Source organism: Pogoniulus pusillus, chromosome 21 (genome assembly GCF_015220805.1).
Source record: "Pogoniulus pusillus isolate bPogPus1 chromosome 21, bPogPus1.pri, whole genome shotgun sequence".
Lineage (NCBI taxonomy): Eukaryota > Metazoa > Chordata > Aves > Piciformes > Lybiidae > Pogoniulus > Pogoniulus pusillus.
Window position 1 is genome coordinate 4,636,206 of NC_087284.1, and position 20,014 is coordinate 4,656,219.

At 47.6% G+C, this 20,014-nt stretch overlaps 1 protein-coding gene across 7 annotated transcripts in view; it reads left to right on the forward strand.

The window, feature by feature from the left end:
* The window catches only part of SEMA5A (semaphorin 5A), a 218,561-nt gene that overhangs the window by 48,344 nt on the left and 150,203 nt on the right, over window positions 1-20,014 (forward strand). For 4 of the 7 annotated variants that reach the window (XM_064160820.1, XM_064160823.1, XM_064160822.1 and 1 more), the window contains exon 2: window positions 19,703-19,798. The gene's annotated coding sequence lies outside the window, so the exon portion shown is untranslated. Of the gene's footprint in view, window positions 1-5,597; window positions 5,663-13,675; window positions 13,803-19,702; window positions 19,799-20,014 lie in introns of those variants that run through there. The other 3 variants (XM_064160818.1, XM_064160825.1, XM_064160819.1) reach the window with 2 other exon arrangements.

Genomic DNA, 20,014 nt, shown 5'->3' on the forward strand with positions numbered 1-20,014 from the left:
AGCATGTGTCTTAGAAATACCTGCCTGTAAGGAATGAAGAATACAGTGTACTTACCCTGAGTTTATGGGATGCTCTTTGTGCTAGGAAATGGATCCTGATGATTAAATTTGAGGTGGTTGTTATTTAGCTACTTCTGGTGGGACAGCTTTTTTTTAGATGGAGATAGAAAGAAATGTACTTTTCCTGTTGTGTGAATCTCTGGAAGTGTGTGCTTTCTGTAATGAGATGAATTATATGTATTGCTCAGCTTGGCTCTGTGCCTTGTGCAAACGTGCCTGTTCCTGTTCTTCCTAGCAAACCAAGCTCAGCAGTTTAGCAGGCAACCTCTAAGCTGGCAGATGGCCAGCTTTGGAGAGCAAAATGCTTCAGATGTATGAATGCTAAGTGAAGCATTTTCTTCCTTCTGTTGAAACTGGGCAAGTTCAGTGCATAGGGAATGCAAGTTGGAGGTAACTGAGGAATAGCTTCTTTGTGACCTTTAAAGCAGACATTGCACTAGGAACTTTGCTGGAGAATCATAGAATCATAGAATCAACCAGGTTGGAAGAGCCCTCCAAGCTCATCCAGTCCAACCTAGTACCCAGCCCTGTCCAATCAACCAGACCATGGCACTAAGTGCCTCAGCCAGGCTTTGCTTCAACACCTCCAGGGACGGTGCCTCCACCACCTCCCTGGGCAGCCCATTCCAATGGGAATGTATTAGCATACAGAGAAGCAGTCCTGATGTGGTATGTGTTTTTATCTGCTGTACATTTATAGTAGTGAGGTATTTCATGTCCTGGAAGATACACAGAGAAATTTTGCAGTTGAATCTTTGCTTAAAAGTATCAGGTCATGAAGTTCCTGTCTTAAAAAGAACAATTTGAAACTGGAACTGTTGTTAGCTGCATTGTCATATGCACACATAGGCATCCTGGGCTGGCTCAGGAGCAGTGTGGCCAGTAGGACAAGGGAGGTTATTCTGCCCCTGTACTCAGCACTGGTCAGGCCACACCTTGAGTGCTGTGTCCAGTTCTGGGCTCCTCAAGTCAAGAGAGATGTTGAGGTGCTGGAAGGTGTTCAGAGAAGGACGAGGGAGCTGGTGAGGGGCCTGGAACACAAACCCTATGAGGAGAGGCTGAGGGAGCTGGGGGTGTTTATCCTGGAGAAGAGGAGGCTCAGGGCAGAGCTCATTGCTGTCTACAACTCCCTGAAGGGAGGCTGTAGCCAGGTGGGGTTGGTCTCTTCTGCCAGGCAACCATCAACAGAACAAGGGGACACAGTCTCAGGTTGTGCTGGGGAAGGTCTAGGTTGGATGTTGTTAGGAAGTTGTTGTCAGAGAGAGTGATTGGCATTGGAATGGGCTGCCCAGGGAGGTGGTGGAGTCACCATCCCTGGAGGTGTTAAGAAAAGCCTGGCTGAGGCACTTAGTGCCATGGTCTGGTTGACTGGATAGGTCTGGGTAATAGGTTGGGCTGGATGCTCTTGGAGGTCTCTTCCAACCTGCTTGATTCTATGATTCTATAAGTTTATAGTTAGACATAAGTTTACAGTTAGATATAAGTTTGTAGTTAGATATAAGTTTACACTTAGACATAAGTTTACAGTTAGATATAAGTTTATAGTTAGACATAAGTTTACAGTTAGATATAGGTTTATAATTAGACATAAGTTTACAGTTAGACATAAGTTTATAGTTAGACATAAGTTTACAGTTAGATATAAGTTTACAGTTAGATATAAGTTTATAGTTAGACATAAATTTACAGTTAGACAGTTAGATATAAGTTTATAGTTAGACATGAGTTTACAGTTAGACATAAGTTTACAGTTAGATATAAGTTTACAGTTAGATATAAGTTTATAGTTAGACATAAATTTACAGTTAGACAGTTAGATATAAGTTTATAGTTAGACATAAGTTTACAGTTAGACATAAGTTTACAGTTAGACATAAGTTTACAGCTAGATATAGGTTTATAGTTAGACATAAGTTTACAGTTAGATATAAGTTTATAGTTAGACATAAGTTTATAGTTAGACATAAGTTTACAGTTAGATATAAGTTTATAGTTAGACTAAGTTTATAGTTAGACATAAGTTTATAGTTAGACATAAGTTTACAGTTAGATATAAGTTTATAGTTAGACATAAGTTTATAGTTAGACATAAGTTTACAGCTAGATATAGGTTTATAGTTAGACATAAGTTTACAGTTAGATATAGGTTTATAGTTAGACATAAGTTTATAGTTAGACCTAAGTTTACAGCTAGACCTAAGTTTACAGTTAGACATAGAAAACTAAGCCAAGCTTTAAACCATAGCAGATGATCAAAATGCTTAATGCTGACTACAGAGATAAGCTATTTGTCACCTTTTGGAATGGTTTTCATTGGGATACAGGTAAAATTGCCTCTCTCTAATAAGTACATAATTAATATGGAACCACATTGTTGCAGGGATTATCTTTAATCCATGTGGTGTTCTAGCAATAGCATCAATAGGAAAGAATAAGTCTTCTTTCTTGCTTGAAGGCAGAACTGACATGTTGAAAAGAGAGTGATGTCTTTATAGGAAGAATTTTACTAAACATCTTCATCTCCCACCATTTGTTTATGTTTTTCCCCTTTTAAGGGTTTAGATTAGCTTTCTAGGAGGGTTGGTGTAGGAGGATTATGTCCTGGGAAACATGCAAAGCCATGATGCTTCTTTTCATCCTGGTAATTGTGTTGTGCTTTCTTGCTGTGCACACATGGAGTTTGAATCAGTTAATACAGCTTTTCATCCACGGTCCAGCAATCCTGTTGTGACAGAAAGCAAACCTTTTCATCGTAGATGATTGTACCTCTTTAAAGATAATAGCACCCCATGAGAGCAAAGCTAACAGGTTGTATTAGGTTATTCTGCCCCTGTACTCAGCACTGGTCAGGCCACACCTTGAGTGCTGTGTCCAGTTCTGGGCCCCTCAATTCAAGAAAGATGTTGAGGTGCTGGAACATGTCCAGAGAAGGGCACCAAGGCTGGTGAGGGGCCTGGAGCACAAATCCTATGAGGAGAGGTTGAGGGAGCTGGGGGTGTTTAGCCTGGAGAAGAGGAGGCTCAGGGGTGATCTTATTACTGTCTACAACTACCTGAAGGGGCATTGTAGCCAGGTGGGGGGTGGCCTCTTCTCCCAGGCAACCAGCAATAGAACAAGGGGACACAGTCTCAAGTTGTGCCAGGGTAGGTATAGGCTGGATGTTAGGAAGAAGTTCTTCACAGAGAGAGTGATTGGCATTGGAATGGGCTGCCCAGGGAGGTGGTGGAGGCACCATCCCTGGGGGTCTTCAAGAAATGCCTGGATGAGGCACTTAGTGCCATGGTCTGGTTGATTGGACAGGGCTGGGTGCTAGGTTGGCCTGGATGATCTTGGAGGTCTCTTCCAACCTGCTTGATTCTATGATCTCAGTTCTGTGATGTCTGGGGTTCATGCTTGTGCCAAGTCAGGTTGCTGGTTTTATGTAGTTCCCTCATCTGATGTGTCTTGCTTCTGTTGTGTCACTTAGAATCATAGAATCAACCAGGTTGGAAGACACCTCCAAGATCAGCCTGCCCAACCTATTACCCAGCCCTAGCCAGTCAACCAGACAGTGGCACTAAGTGTCCCATCCAGTCTTCTCTTGAACACCTCCAGGAATGGTGCCTCCACCACCTCCCTGGGCAGCCCATTCCAATGCCAATCACTCTCTCTGACAACAACTTCCTCCTAACATCCAGCCTAGACCTCCCCCGCGACAACTTGAGTCTGTGTCCCCTTGTTCTGTTGCTGCTTGCCTGGCAGAAGAGCCCAACCCCACCTGGCTACAGCCTCCCTTCAGGTAGTTGTAGACAGCAATGAGGTCACCCCTGAGCCTCCTCTTCTGCAGGCTGCACGCCCCCAGCTCCCTCAGCCTCTCCTCACAGGGCTGTGTTCCAGGCCCCTCACCTGCTTTGTTGCCCTTCTCTGGACATGTTCCAGCATCTCAACATCTCTCTTGAATTGAGTGGCCCAGAACTGGACACAGCACTCAAGGTGTGGCCTGAGCAGTGTTGGGTACAGGGGAAGAACTTATGTATCTATTAGATGCCTTAACTCACACTCCAGTGCTTTGAAGGCTGTGCTGGTTTGAAGCTAGCTAGAATATTTTGGTGAGAAGAATTAGGTTAAAGGCTGTGAAAAGGAAACAGTGACTATGTCTACTTCACTCATAGGCTTGCTGAGATGTATAAAACCAAGAACACAAATATAGGTAACACAGTTCCTTGCTCTGGCTGCCTCCCTTCTCTTCCTAACCTGCTGTCTGTGCTTCTGGCTTGCTGAGATGTATATAAACAAGAACACAAAACATAGATAAGAGCAGTGGCTCTTTGACACAGATGGTGCCTGTGCTTTTCTGCCTAGTGTGCTGTCTGTGTAATCAACACTTCTGCTTCCTAACCCCCCTGGATGACCCTCCAAACTCACCTTGAATGTAAGGCAAGGTCTGGGATCAGGTAGAGGGGTGGGAGAAGGTGGAAGGGTAGTTGGGAGCCCCTCCTGGGGACTCTGGTTTCTGGGAGGGCTGCTGTGGTTCTGTATTACTTTTTACTTGTCTATTTCTGTCTATAGCTGTAGATATTGTAACTCTCTGCTTGTATCTTGTGCTAAGCTGTAAATACAAAGCTTCATTCCTTAATTTCCAGCTCACCTGAGTCTAGTCTGAGTGATTTCATAAGAGTAGGGGAGCAGCTATCACCCTGAGCTAGATTGTATGGTCCTGCTCTGGCAGGGGGTGGTTGGACATGATCTCTTTGGGTGGTTTCCAACCCCTGACATCCTGTGAGCCTGCCAAATACATCCATGCAAACCATTTCTTTTCTGTGTGGGTATGCTCACACTAGGTACTGTGTGCAGATTTTTATGGTGGATGCTTATTATTGAGCATTTTAGTTTGAGAAGGTAATGACAATATGAAGTGGCCCATGACTGTCATGTTTGTGCCCTCAAGCAGAGGACAAAAGGGCCAGAAGATAACTTTGTTAGCTGTAATAAGAATGTTCTGTCAGTCACTGAGGAAACCTGGAACAAGGCAAAAGGTTTCTACCCTGAAACCAAGCAGTGGCTGACAAGTGAGATTGCCCATGAACAGTGAAACAAGCCTTCTTTTCTGTTGTGAACAGCTCTGCTTGTGCTAGGTTTAAGGCATCAGCATAGTAGTTGTAAAGGGTTAACCCTCCTGGGGGGGGAGTGGTCTGGAACCTGCCCCCAGGTCCTCCTAGCTCCTCCCCAGGGGTGGGTCTGAACCTGCCCCCAGGTCCTCCTAGCTCCTCCCCAGGGGTGGGTCTGAACCTGCCCCCAGATCCTCCTAGCTCCTCCCCAGGGCTGGGTCTGAACCTGCCCCTAGGTCCTCCTAGCTCCTCCCCAGGGCTGGGTCTGAACCTGCCCCCAGGTCCTCCTAGCTCCTCCCCAGGGCTGGGTCTGAACCTGCCTCCAGGTCCTCCTAGCTCCTCCCCAGGGCTGGGTCTGAACCTGCCCCCAGGTGTAGTGGTTAGCCCACTCCTACTTCCTGCCAAGCCCCCTATAAAAGCAGAGGAACTTCTTTGCTTTTCTCTTGCCCTGCCTCCCTCCTGCCAGCACCACCTTTTTGTCCTAGCTGCTCTTTGTTTGGCCATCCTTCCATGAGGTGAGCAAACCCACTGCCATCAATCCCACTGTATATATGTACTTTCTGTATCTTGTTTTTCCTTCCCCATGCCTCTTTGTAACTCATCTCCCTCAAATACCTTTTATTCATTGTTAAAAGTTTTCTCTTTTAACTTCCAAGTCAAAGTAAGATTATTTATCTGGGTGTGTTTCACCTTTTCTTCTCTACATCTAATTCCTTCCTTTCAAAAAGGTGAGGTGAGGAGAAAGTTCATTAGACACTGGAATGGGCTGCCTGGGGAGGTGGTGGAGTCGCCGTCCCTGGAGCTGTTCAAGGCAGGATTGGACGTGGCACTTGGTGCCATGGTCTGGCCTTGAGCTCTGTGGTAAAGGGTTGGACTTGATGATCTGTGAGGTCTCTTCCAACCTTGGTGATACTGTGGGGTGGGGAGAGGGAAAGGCATCCTATAACTGTATTGTTTCTGTTAGCTATGTTTGAGGCTCTGGGAAATTTAAGCTAGAACCAAGGTAGTAGTGCAGAGGGGAAGAGAAGAACAGTGAAGGATTTGAAGATGCAGACTTGCATCTTCTCTTGAAAGGGATTCCAAGTGAGGAAGGTGAGATGATAAGTTAGGAGCAGTGGCTGCTTTCAAAGACAGGTTGGAGGGAAAATGGGCAGGTGATTTGGGAAGAAGAGGAAGTAGGCCATGTAGGGAAGAAGAGGAGTATTTATTTTCTCTTTTAATTTGTTGTCTAAGCACAGATGAAGCCTTCAGAACAGAGCCTTGCTGAGAAAGATGCTCTAGAAAAGCTCCTGTTGACAGCCAATGCATCCGAACAGATAGAGAGCAGGCCACAACTGTGTTTCCCAGTGAGGGATGTTACAGTGACTGCACATCTGGCTGGGGTTTTTGTTCCACCTCTGATGTACATTTCTGCACATGCAGCACCACATGCAAGCTCTAGAAAATACGTCTGGGAAGCTTATTCATAGATTAGATAAAAGGTCTTGAGTTTCAGCTGCGTCATGTGTTTGATGATGGAAGAATTGCCTGCATGTGGTGTTCCTCACCCTGATGTCTGTCTTTAATCTGCAAGAGCCTCCAACACCTTAAAGTGTTGAGTGCCTTTGACAACTGCCCTGTTTGTGGAGGGCATGTGCTGCACGTTATCCTCACCTGTTGTGGAATGATAGTTGAGGGGGCAGAGGAAAGAGTGCTTTAGAACAGTGGCTGCTGAAGTAGGTTGCTTGCACCTGTGTTCTGAAATGGGGCTGAATATCCTCATCCCTTAAAAAGCTCCTAAGTCCCAAAGACCTACAAAAGTTTTTTAAAGCAAAGATGTTTCTAGTGCTTTTTGCTGATCAGAATTCATAGAAGCAACCAGGTTGGAAGCGACCTCAGAGATATCCCAGTCCAAAATATCACCCAGCCCTGTCCAGTCAACCAGACCATGGCACTAAGTGCCTCAGCCAGGCTTTGCTTCAACACCTCCAGGGACAGCAACTCCACCACCTCCCTGGGCAGCCCATTCCAATGCCAATCACTCTCTCTGACAACAACTTCCTCCTAACAGCCAGCCTAGACCTCCCCTGGCACAGCTTGAGACTGTGTCTCCTTGAACTGTTGCTGGTTTCTTGGCAGAAGAGACCAACCCCACCTGGCTACAACCTCCCTTCAGGTAGCTGTAGACAGCAATGAGCTCTGCCCTGAACCTCCTCTTCTGCAGGCTGCACACCCCCAGCTCCCTCAGCCTCTCCTCACAGGGCTGTGCTCCAGGCCCCTCACCAGCTTTGTTGCCCTTCTCTGGACACCTTCCAGCACCTCAACATCTCTGTTGAACTGAGGAGCCCAGGAAACTGCCTTGCTTCCCAGGGGGGTTTTCCAAGAGGAACAAGGCTAACCATGTTACAAAGTGTGTTTGGGTAAACTTTGCACTGTTTCCTGCGTGGGTTCAGCTCTGGGGGTTTGCAATTTGGCAGTGTTTGCATCGATGCTCCTTTTCCCTGTCACTTCAGAAAAGTCTTTCATATTGCTGTACACAGGGAAAAAAATTAATTGAGAGCAAGCAGTTCTACTCCTACAATCTGTGTGAAGGAAATGGTGAAACTCCTTCAGCTGGTGTTTTCTTTAGACTGAGAAGTGATGGTGGTACAGGCATGTGTGCCGTTGTTATTACAGCTGTGGCCGTTTAAACTTGGTCCTGGCCTCGCGTTCCTTCCTTCCCTCAGAACTCAGCCAGCCCATGAGAAGTCTGGCGTGAGTCAGGAGGACACTGGCAGCGTTTGAACATGTGGTCTGAGTATTTCTAGATGTCCCAGCTGTCCCTACTTACTCTTTATATACTCACCAGAAGATGAGTTCCAGTAAAGGTCTTGGGTTTTTTTTTTCTTCCCCTTGTTTTAAAGAGGAAGGAAGTTTTGGGTTGCTTCAAGTACTCATCTGTTAGTTCTTCAGCTGGTGAAGTGCTGCACTGCCAATGACTCAATTTCCCCTCAATTCAAGAGAGATGTTGAGGTGCTGGAAGGTGTCCAGGGAAGGGTAACAAAGCTGGTGAGGGGCCTGGAGCACAGCCCTGTGAGGGGAGGCTGAGGGAGCTGGGGGTGTGCAGCCTGCAGAAGAGGAGGCTCAGGGCAGAGCTCATTGCTGTCTGCAACTACCTGAAGGGAGGCTGTAGCCAGGTGGGGTTGGGCTCTTCTGCCAGGCAAGCAGCAACAGAACCAGGGGACACAGTCTCAAGTTGTGCCAGGGGAGGTCTAGGCTGGATGTTGTTAGGAAGTTGTTGGCAGAGAGAGTGATTGGCATTGGAATGGGCTGCCCAGGGAGGTGGTGGAGGCACCATCCCTGGAGGTCTTCAAGAAGAGACTGGATGAGGCACTTAGTGCCATGGTCTTGGTTGATTGGTTAGGGCTGGGTGCTAGGTTGGACTGGATGATCTTGGAGGTCTCTTCCAACCTGCTTGATTCTATGTGGATACTATGTGGATTCTATGGATTAGTTAATTAGGTGTTAGGTTGGACTGGCTGATACTGGAGGTCTTTTCCAAATTTGTTAATTCTGTGATTCTATAACTCTACTGGATGTGCAAAGTTACATGCACTTTTGGGCTGCAGCACGTGCTGCACAGCATAGAATCATAGAATTGAGCAGGTTGGAAGAGACCTCCAAGCTCATCCAGTCCAACCTAGCACCCAGCCCTGGCCAATCAACCAGACCATGGCACTAAGTGCCTCATCCAGGCTTTGCTTCAACACCTCCAGCAACAGTGCCTCCACCACCTCCCTGGGCAGCCCATTCCAATGCCAATCACTCTCTCTGCCAACAACTTCCTCCTAACATCCAGCCTAAACCTCCCCTGCCACAACTTGAGACTGTGTCCCCTTGTTCTGTTGCTGCTTGCCTGGCAGAAGAGCCCAACCCCACCTGGCTACAGCCTCCCTTCAGGGAGTTGCAGACAGCAATGAGCTCTGCCCTGAACCTCCTCTTCTGCAGGCTGCACACCCCCAGCTCCCTCAGCCTCTCCTCATAGGTTTTGTGTTCCAGGTCTTTCCCCAGCAAAGAAAAAGCACAGATCCTAACCCTGAGGAGGTGGTGTCATGCACAACCAAAGACAGAAATAGTCCTGTGTTGTGGCAGAGAAAACCAAACCTTTCTGTTTAAATCTGTTAAGGGGTGATTCAAAAGAGGCTTTTTGTTAATCAGATTTCTGGAGAGGCTTGTAAGGGAGCTATGAAGTGTACACCCTGCAGCTTGTTGTCTAAATGATGAAAAAGCTCCCACCTTCAGACACCTGCAAACAGTGTGTAATGTATTCCTCACATGAAATTGTCTTCTTGATGGAATCAAAGTAAACCAACAAAGAAAATAAAATACAGCTGCGTTTGAAGAGCAGTTCAGGTTTATCAGATCTGGAGCTACCAGGAACCTTTCTATGCACAGTTATTGTTCAGTGCAAGTAAAGCAGCAATTGGAAATTGTTTGAAAGTTTAACTGTGCTTCCACATTTCCTCATGCTTTTCACATTGTTGATCAGTTTCATCTGCAACAGTGGGTGTGAAATATTGCAATTGCTATCAAAATGATGCCTTCCCCCCCCCCTTCTGTTACTTTGATGTTACTCTTTTGAAACCCCATTTTAACAATGGCTTTTATCTAGGATAATTTATTAGACCTTCTGTGTGGTCTTAATTTTCATCTACAATCTCTATGTATCAATACTGCCTCCAGCACAGTGTAGTGGGAGAGCCAAATTTATCTGTCCTGAAAAAAATTCACAGCCTGAGGTGGAAAGAGAATAAATGAAGGTGTGGGATGGGGAAAAGCACTGGCAAATGCTTGGGCACCAAGTGTATATAGTTAGTCAGTGGAAGAGTGTGAACCCTCCCCTAGACAAGACATGATTGTCTACAGGTTTATCTGCAGTGCTTCTTTCTCTTTGCTTTGTTGCATTATGCAAAGTTCTCTTAAAAAGGAGGATGGGAATTATAGAGCATGGAAAGTGTTGTTTGTGTTTATGGAGTCCCAGGCCTTACATCAGGATTTCCATAGCAAGTCTGGGTGTGTCTTGGTTATCTCTTCCTCCTCTTTGTGCTATTCCATTTCCTGCACTTGTTCCAGGAACATCTTAAGAAGTTTGTTGCAGATGTTCTACATAAAATGCCTTTTTCTTGTTGCATAGTAATTGATCAGAAGTGATGGAGTCACACAGGTGCTTCCAGACAGGACTTGTATCTTCCCATCCTGTCCAGCTCAGCAAAATCTGCATCACGAATCCAAGTGTTGAATGTTGCTGCAAGCATTTCCCAGCAGGAGTTGCCTTTTTCTTGGGGCAGTTTGCTGGAGTTTGTCCTTTGTGTATTATTGCTTCATATTATTAATCTGTGAATTTCAGATCATGGAAAGTGTTGTTTGTGTTTATGGAGTCCCAGGCCTTACATCAGGATTTCCATAGCAAGTCTGGGTGTATCTTGGTTATCTCTTCCTCTTCTTTGTGCTATTCCATTTCCTGCACTTGTTCTAGGAACATCTTAAGAAGTTTGGTGCAGGTGTTCTACTTAAAATGCCTTTTTCTTGTTGCATAGTAAGTGATCATAAGTGATGGAGTCACACAGGTGCTTCCAGACAGGACTTGTATCTTCCCATCCTGTCCTGCTCAGCAAAATCCGCGTCACGAATCCAAGTGTTGAATGTTGCTGCAAGCATTTCCCAGCAGGAGCTGCCTTTTTGTTGGGGCAGTTTGCTGGAGTTTGTCCTTTGTGTATTATTGCCTCATATTATTAATTTGTGATTTTTAGAGCATGGAAAGTGTTGTTTGTGTTTATGGAGTCCCAGACCTTACATCTGGATTTCCATAGCAAGTCTGGGTGTGTCTTGGTTATCTCTTCTCCTTCTTTGTGCTGTTCCATTTCCTGCACTTGTTCTAGGAACATCTTAAGAAGTTTGGTGCAGGTGTTCTACTTAAAATGGCTTTTTCTTGTTGTGTAATGAGAAGTGATCAGAGATGATGGAGTCACACAGGTGCTTCCAGACAGGACTTGTATCTTCCCATCCTGTCCTGCTCAGCAAAATCTGCGTCACGATTCCAAGTGTTGAATGTTGCTGCAAGCATTTCCCAGCAGGAGCTGCCTTTTTTATTGGGGTAGTTTGCTGGAGTTTGTCCTTTGTGTATTATTGCCTCATATTATTAATTTGTGAATTTCAGAGCATGGAAAGTGTTGTTTGTATTTACAGAGTCCCAGACCTTACATCAGGATTTCCATAGCAAGTCTGGGTGTGTCTTGGTTATTTCTTCCTCCTCTTTGTGCTATTCCATTTCCTGCACTTGTTCTAGGAACATCTTAAGAAGTTTGGTGCAGGTGTTCTACATAAAATGCCTTTTTCTTGTTGTGTAATGAGAAGTGATCAGAAATGGAATCACACAGGTGCTTCCAGACAGGACTTGTATCTTCCCATCCTGTCCTGCTCAGCAAAATCCGCATCACGAATCTAAGTGTTGAATGTTGCTGCAAGCATTTCCCAGCAGGAGCTGCCTTTTTGTTGGGGCAGTTTGCTGGAGTTTGTCCTTTGTGTATTATTGCCTCATATTATTAATTTGTGAATTTTAGAGCATGGAAAGTGTTGTTTGTGTTTATGGAGTCCCAGGCCTTACATCAGGATTTCCATAGCAAGTCTGGGTGTGTCTTGGTTATCTCTTCCTCCTCTTTGTGCTATTCCATTTCCTGCACTTGTTCTAGGAACATCTTAAGAAGTTTGGTGCAGGTGTTCTACATAAAATGCCTTTTTCTTGTTGTATAATGAGAAGTGATCAGAAATGATGGAGTCACACAGGTGCTTCCAGACAGGACTTGTATCTTCCCATCCTGTCCTGCTCAGCAAAATCCGAGTCACAAATCCAAGTGTTGAATGTTGCTGCAAGCATTTCCCAGCAGGAGCTGCCTTTTTCTTGGGGCAGGAAACAGATTTATTGAGTTTCATCTTAAGGACAGCAAATGCTAGAAATAGTACTTTTTACTGAGGTCTTGTAGACGTGCACATAGACTCCACTTCCCTTCTTTCTTCTACCTCCTTCCACTTTCCCCCCAATAAATCTTGTGTACTTTGCTGCAGTGTTCAATAATTCCCTTAATTATGAAGCTGATTTCAGTGGTTGTGAAACTCTTAGGCTCAGTACTAATACAGCTTGCATAAAAGGTGTTACTCTTAGTATCTTGAAACTAGAAAAGTCTTCCAGGATCCAGTGACCTTAAGGTTCAGTTACCTTTTAAGAGTGTGAAGAAATGTAGGCAGCAGAGAGCTTGAAATGTCCTGTAGACTTCAGTCACAGACCAGAAAAGCACAAAGATAAATGGGGGCCTACAAGAAAGCTGGGGAGGGACTTCTTAGGATGTCAGGTAGTGACAGGATAAGGGGGAATGGAACAAAGCTAGAAACAGCTCAGACTGGATGTTAGGAAGAAGGTGTTCAGCATGAGGGTGGTGATACCCTGAATGGCTTGCCCGGGAGGTGGTGGAAGCTCCATGCCAGGAGATATTTAGGGCCAGGCTGCATGAGGCTGTGGGCAGCCTGATCTAGGGTAGGTTGTGCCTGCCCATGGCAGAGGGGTTACAGTACCACAGTATCATCAGGGTTGGAAGAGACCTCATAGATCATCAAGTCCAACCCTTTACCACAGAGCTCAAGGCCAGACCATGGCACCAAGTGCCACGTCCAATCCTGCCTTGAACAGCTCCAGGGACGGCGACTCCACCACCTCCCCGGGCAGCCCATTCCAGTGTCCAATGACTCTCTCAGGGAAGAACTTTCTCCTCACCTCCAGCCTAAATCTCCCCTGGCATAGCCTGAGGCTGTGTCCTCTCGTTCTGGTGCTGGCCACCTGAGAGAAGACTCAGGTGGAGCTAGATGTGTTTGAGCTTGGAGGGGAGACTAAGGGGTGACCTCATTCATGTTTGTAAGTATGTAAGGGGTGAATGTCAGGAGGATGGGGCCAGCATCTTGAGGATTTGCAGTGACAGGACAAGGGGCAGTGGGTGGAAGGTGAGGCATAGGAGGTTCCATGTGAACCTGAGTAAGAATTTTTTCCCTGTGAGGGGGTGCTAGTTTGAAGCTAGATAGAATGCTTTGGTGAGAAGAACTAGATTACAGGCTGTGAAGGGGAAGCAATGATGATGTCTACTTCACTCATAGGCTTGCTGAGATGTTTAAGAGCAAGAATCCAAACACAGATAAGGGAGTTGCTCTTTGTCTGGGTTCTGGGCTGCATTTTCTCTCTCTAACCTAACTTGCTGTCTCTCTGATTAATCCACCTGCTTCCTACCCCCCTGGCTGACCCTCCAATCTTCCTTGGGCACAAGGCAATGTCTGTGGTGAGGTAGAGAGGGGTGGGAGAAGGTGGAAGGGCGGTTGGGAGCCCCTCCTGTGGACTCAGTTTCTGGGAGGGCTGTTGTGTTTCTGTATTACCTTTTACCTTGTCTATTTCTGTCTATAACTGTATCTACTGTAAATCTCTGCTTGTATATTGAGCTAAGCTGTCAATATAAGCTTCATTCAATTTCCAGAGCTGCTGAGTCTAGTCTGGGTGATTTCCAAAGTGTGGAGGGGCAGGGAACACTCAAACCATCACAGAGGGTGACAAAGCACTGGAACAGGCTGCCCAGGGGCATTGTGGACTCTCCCTCTCTGGAGGTATTCAAGAACCATCTGCATGTGTTCCAGTGTGATCTGCTCTGGCAGGGGGGCTGGACCAGGCGATCATTGCAGGTCCCTTCCAGCCCCTGACATTCTATCATGCTGTGATTGAGGGTCTCAGTCTGGTTTCTGTTCTGGTGGAGCCAGACATAAATCACTAACGTATTACATCTTAGAGATGGGCTGCACTTGCTTGTGCATGGTAACCGTTAATTAATTCCTTGACAGGCTGAATGTCTTGGCAGACTTTGTCATCAGCTTGCATGAGTGGTGGCTAGCTGTGCTGAGGTGTTCAAGTATCCACTGGCATATTGTAGCTGCCCAGGGAGGTTGTGGAGTCTCCCTCTTTGGAGATATTCAAGAACTGTCTGGATGTATTCCAGTGTGATCTGCTCTAGGTGATCCTGCTCTGGCAGGGCAGCTGGACCAGATGATCATCGAGTCAGTCATCAGCAAGTTTGCAGATGGCACCAAGCTGGGGGCAGATGTGGCTGGGTTGGAGGGCAGAAGGGCTCTGCAGCAGGACCTTGACCGCCTGGACAGATGGGCAGAGTCCAAGGGGATGGTGTTCAATAGCTCCAAGTGCAGGGTGCTGCACTTTGGCCACAACAACCCCATGCAGAGATACAGGCTGGGGTGGGAGTGGCTGGAGAGCAGCCAGACAGAGAGGGATCTGGGGGTGCTGATTGATACCCACCTGAACATGAGCCAGCAGTGTGCCCAGGTGGCCAAGAGAGCCAGTGGCATCCTGGCCTGCATCAGGAATGGTGTGGTCAGCAGGAGCAGGGAGGTCATTCTGCCCCTGTACTCTGCACTGGTTAGACCTCACCTTGAGTGCTGTGTTCAGTTCTGGGCCCCCCAGTTTAGGAGGGACATTGAGATGCTTGAGTGTGTCCAGAGAAGGGCAACGAGGCTGGGGAGAGGCCTTGAGCACAGCCCTACGAGGAGAGGCTGAGGGAGCTGGGATTGGTTAGCCTGGAGAAGAGGAGGCTCAGGGCAGACCTTATTGCTGTCTACAACTACCTGAGGGGTGGTTGTGGCCAGGAGGAGGTTGCTCTCTTCTCTCAGGTGGCCAGCACCAGAACAAGAGGACACAGCCTCAGGCTGCACCAGGGGAGATTTAGGCTGGAGGTGAGGAGAAAGTTCTTCCCTGAGAGAGTCATTGGACACTGGAATGGGCTGCCCGGGGAGGTGGTGGAGTCGCCGTCCCTGGAGCTGTTCAAGGCAGGACTGGACGTGGCACTTGGTGCCATGGTCTGGCCTTGAGCTCTGTGGTAAAGGGTTGGACTTGATGATCTATGAGGTCTCTTCCAACCTTGGTGATACTGTGATCTTTCCAGGTCCCTTCCAGCCTCTGACATTCTATGATGTCCATGCTCAAGAGCAAGTATAATCAGGAGACGTTTTGCTGTCAAGCTCAAGGAGGTCAGAGTAGTATCAGGACTGATTTGTTTGCAATAAAAACACCCAGTTGTAGAGTTCCCAGAAAGCTGGACAAAGGCCATGTTTCCCCTGCTCTTTGAAGTTCCTCATGAAAAACATGACTTCAGTGGGAGCGAGACTGCAGTAATGTCTTCTTTATTACTGTTTTTCTTCATGTCTGCTTAGTTTTAAACTGGGCAATAAGCTCCGTTCTGTCAGCAGTCTCAATGATGTATTATACCTAAAAGAGGGTTATTTTGGGAATCATGACAGTTTTTGGCAAGAGCTGAGTGCTGCCCTTGGGCTGTGAGTCTATGGTGGTTAGTTAAGAGGTTAAATGTACGCTAACAGGTCTTGTCCCTTTGACCTAGATGGAGTTAAAGCAAGTAAGGCAGGCAGCTTCAGGGGGTTTAAGTGAGCAGTTGGTCAAATCCTTGCATGAACTTAATAAATGTTAAGTCATTTAATTTCATAATCATTGACCAGAAAACTCTGGCCAGCTGGGGAGTGCACACGTTCTGATCTTGTATGGATGTAGTCTCTCTGGGCTTCAGCAAAGCCTTTGACACCTTCTGCCACGACAAGCTCCTGGCAAAGCTGGCAGCTTGTGGCTTGGACAGATTCACTCTGATATGGGTCAGGAACTGGCTGGAAGGCTGGGCCCAGAGAGTGGTGGTGAATGGTGCCACATCCAGTTGGCAGCTGGCACTGGTGGTGTTCCCCAGGGATCAGTGCTGGGCACAGTCATGATTGATATCTTTATTGATGATCTGGAAGAGGGGATCATAGAATCAGTCAGGGTTGGAAGGGACCACAAGGATCAGCCAGTTCCAACCCCCGTGCCGTGCCCAGGGGCAACCTACCCTAGAGCAGGCTGCACACAGCCTCAGCCAGCCTGGCCTTAAACACCTCCAGCCATGGGGCCTCAACCACCTCCCTGGGCAACCCATTCCAGCCTCTCACCACTCTCCTGCTCAACAACTTCCTCCTCACCTCCAGGCTTAATCTCTCCACCTCCAGCTTTGCTCCATTCCCCCCAGTCCTCTCACTCCCTGAGAGCCTAAAAAGTCCCTCCTTGGATGTTTTGTAGCCCCCTTCAGATCCTGGCAGGCCACAAGAAGGTCACCTGGGAGCCTCCTCTTCTCCAGACTGAACAGTTCCAACTCTTTCAGTCTGTTCTTATAGGAGAGCTGCTTCAGCCCTCTGAGCATCCTCCTGTCTCTTCTCTGGACATGCTCCAGCATCTCCACATCCGTCTTATAATAGGGGCTCCAGAACTGGGGTCTCAGCAGAGTGCAGTAGAGGGGAAGAATCACCTCCCTCCACCTGCTGGCTGCAAGTGCACACTGCTGGCTCCTGTTGAGCTTCTCCAGCAGCACCCCCAAGTCCCTCTCCTCAGGGCTGCTCTCCAGCCACTCACTGCCCAGCTTGGATTTGTGCTTGACATTGCCTGGACCCAGATGCATTACCCTGCAGTTGATCTTGCTGAACCTCATGAGGTTGGCTTGTGCCTCATCAGTAAGTTTGCAGATGACACCAAGCTAGGAGCAGGTGTGGATCTGTTGGAGGGTAAGAGAGCCCTGCAGAGGGACTTTGTCAGGTTAAATGGGAGAGCAGAGGCCACTGGGATGAGATTTAACAGGGCCAAGTGCAGGGTTCTGCATTTTGGCCACAGCAAGCCCAAGAAGTGCTGCAGGCTGGGGACAGAGTGGCTGAGAGCAGCCAGGAAGAAAGGGACCTGGGGGTACTGATAGACAGTAAGCTGAAGATGAGGCAGCAGTGTGCCCAGGTGGGCAAGAGAGCCAACAGCATCCTGGGCTGGCTCAGGAGCAGTGTGGCCAGCAGGACAAGGGAGGTTATTGTTCCCCTGTACTCAGCACTGGTCAGGCCACACCTTGAGTGCTGTGTCCAGTTCTGGGCCCCTCCATTCAGGAGAGAAGTTGAGGTGCTGGAATGTGTCCAGAGAAGGGCAGCAAGGCTGGGGAGGGGCCTGGAGCACAGCCCTGTGAGGAGAGGCTGAGGGAGCTGGGGGTGTGCAGCCTGCAGAAGAGGAGGCTCAGGGCAGAGCTCATTGCTGTCTACAACTCCCTGAAGGGAGGCTGTAGCCAGGTGGGGTTGGGCTCTTCTGCCAGGCAAGCAGCAACTGAAGAAGGGGACACAGTCTCAAGTTGTGCTAAGGGAGGTCTAGGCTGGATGTTGTTAGGAAGTTGTTGTCAGAGAGAGTGATTGGCATTGGAATGGGCTGCCCAGGGAGGTGGTGGAGTCTCTGTCCCTGGAGGTGTTGAAGCAAAGCCTGGCTGAGGCACTTAATGCCATGGTCTGGTTGATTGGTTAGGGCTGGGTGCTAGGTTGGACTGGATGCTGTTGGAGGTCTCTTCCTACCTGCTTTTTTCTATGATTCTACTTCTTGATAGGGGGTGGAGGATTCATGAGAAATTTCGATGTGGTGAATATATATATTTAAACTGGAGAGTTCTCCTTGCTCAGGTGAAGTTTCCTTGCTGTAAATGCTTTCATGTACTACTGCTTCTGCATTTGGCAGACTACCTGAGAGTTTCATAGGTTAGAAAAGCACTAGGTGGAAAAAAAAACAACCTACAAGCTCTTGCAGTCATCTCATACAGTCACTGTAAGTGAGTAAGCAGAGTGGAAGAGTGACTTATTTTTGCCTCACATCTCTGATTAGATTCAAGAGTGAACAGCTGATTGGTAGTGTATTTGTTCTGTGCTCTAATCCTTCTCAGTCAAAGAAATTAATGCTTAAACTGTCTGGACTATTACTCTTTTCCACTTTTTTTTTGAAGTACCCTTTTTTTTTTTCACATGTTGAGAGCTGAAAGCTGCTGTGTGACTCCTGCCTGCCTGTTTCAAGTGAAAATAATGCTTGATTCATCAGCAGTACCTGCCTTTGTTTCTGTAAAGAAAAAAGGAAGATAACTTTTTGGTGCTCAGATTTTCATTGTCACTCCTATAAGTTGTTCCGTTAGAATCACAGAATCAGTCAGGGTTGGAAGGGAGCACAAGGAGCAGCCAGTTCCAACCCCCGTGCCGTGCCCAGGGGCACCCTACCCTAGAGCAGGCTGCCCACAGCCTCAGCCAGCCTGGCCTTAAACATCTCCAGCCATGGGGCCTCAACCCCCTCCCTGGGCAACCCATTCCAGCCTCTCACCACTCTCCTGCTCAACAACTTCCTCCTCACCTCCAGCCTCACTCTCCCCACCTCCAGCTTTGCTCCATTCCCCCCACTCCTCTCACTCCCTGAGAGCCTAAAAAGTCCCTCCCCAGCTTTTTTTGTAGCCCCCTTCAGGTACTGGAAGGCCACAAGAAGGTCACCTGGGAGCCTCCTCTGCTCCAGATCAAACAGCCACAACTTGTTCACTCTGTGCTCACAGCAGAGCTGCTGCAGCCCTCTCAGCATCCTTGTGGCCTTTCTCTGGACACTCTCCAGCATCTCCACATCCCTCTTGTCCCAGGGGCTCCAGAACTGGATGCAGTACTCCAGCTGGGGTCTCAGAAGAGAGTACAGGAGGAGAATCACCTCCGTCCACCTGCTGGCCACACTTCTGCTGCTGCAGCCCAGGCTCTGCTTGGCTTTCTGGGCTGCAAGTGCACACTGCTGGCTCCTGTTGAGCTTCTCCTCCAGCAGCACTCCCAAGTCCCTCTCCTCAGGGCTGCTCTCCAGCCACTCACTGCCCAGCCTGCATTTGTGCTTGGCATTGCCTCCACTCAGCTGCAGGACCTTGCACTTCGTCTTGCTGAACCTCCTGAGGTTGGCTTGTGCCCACCTCTGCAGCCTGTGCAGGTCCCTCTGGATGGATCCTGCCCTCCAGCCTGGCTGCTGCACCACACAGCTTGGTGTGGGCAGCAAACTTGCTGAGGCTGCACTCAGTGCCTCTCTCTATGGCACCTACAAAGCTGTTGAACAAGACTGGTCCCAGGACTGATCCCTGAGGGACTCTGCTTGTCACTGGCCTGCACTTGGATCTGGACCCATGGTTATCTTGAAGTGTTTTTAATGATGCATCCTTCATCCTTGCAAATGGCTTTTGTGTTGTTTTAACACAGTAGATGTTAAATGCTTTTTTCTGGACCTTGGTGTTCATGGATAGGAGGCAGCATACTGAAGTTCTGCCCACCTGAATTTTGTCATGGATTTCACTCAGGGAACAGATTCATCTCACTTGGGCACCAAGGGAGATTTGTTTAGTGAAGGTCTGTCTCAAGTTCATTCCCTCTGTGATTTGGTGCTCTTTTGATTCTCATCCCAAGCTGCCAATTATTTCCTAGAATGACTTCTATTTTTTCTTTCTTCTGCCTCTTCCTGTTTGGTTCTTGTTCACACTGTGTAATTCAGCACCTTGCACTTCTAATTTGTTGTCCTGGAAGATAGAGGCTGCTATAAATATCTGTGAATTGCTGATGGACTGTCCCTTCAATTCGTATTATTCATCTTTTTATCTTTCTTTATGTCCTAGGAGGCCACAAGTTGGACTTGGGACCCCACTGTGCTCAGCTCTGCACATACCCTGAACAAAGGCAGTAGATGATCGCAGAGGGATGGTGGCTAAAAGGTAGGTAAGGGACTGTTACTTTGATCAGTGGGTAGATGATGGAAGACTTGTGGCTTTATGGACCATGGACCTTTAGAAGTATTCTGCCTTTTTCTTTTCCCAAAGTTAAGGCAATTCAAGAAATGGAAATGGAAGGAATGCAAGGAAAGTAATGAGCAATTCTTATTTCTTCTCCCTCTCTTCCGTTATGCTCAACTTCAAAAAAGGAAGCTATAT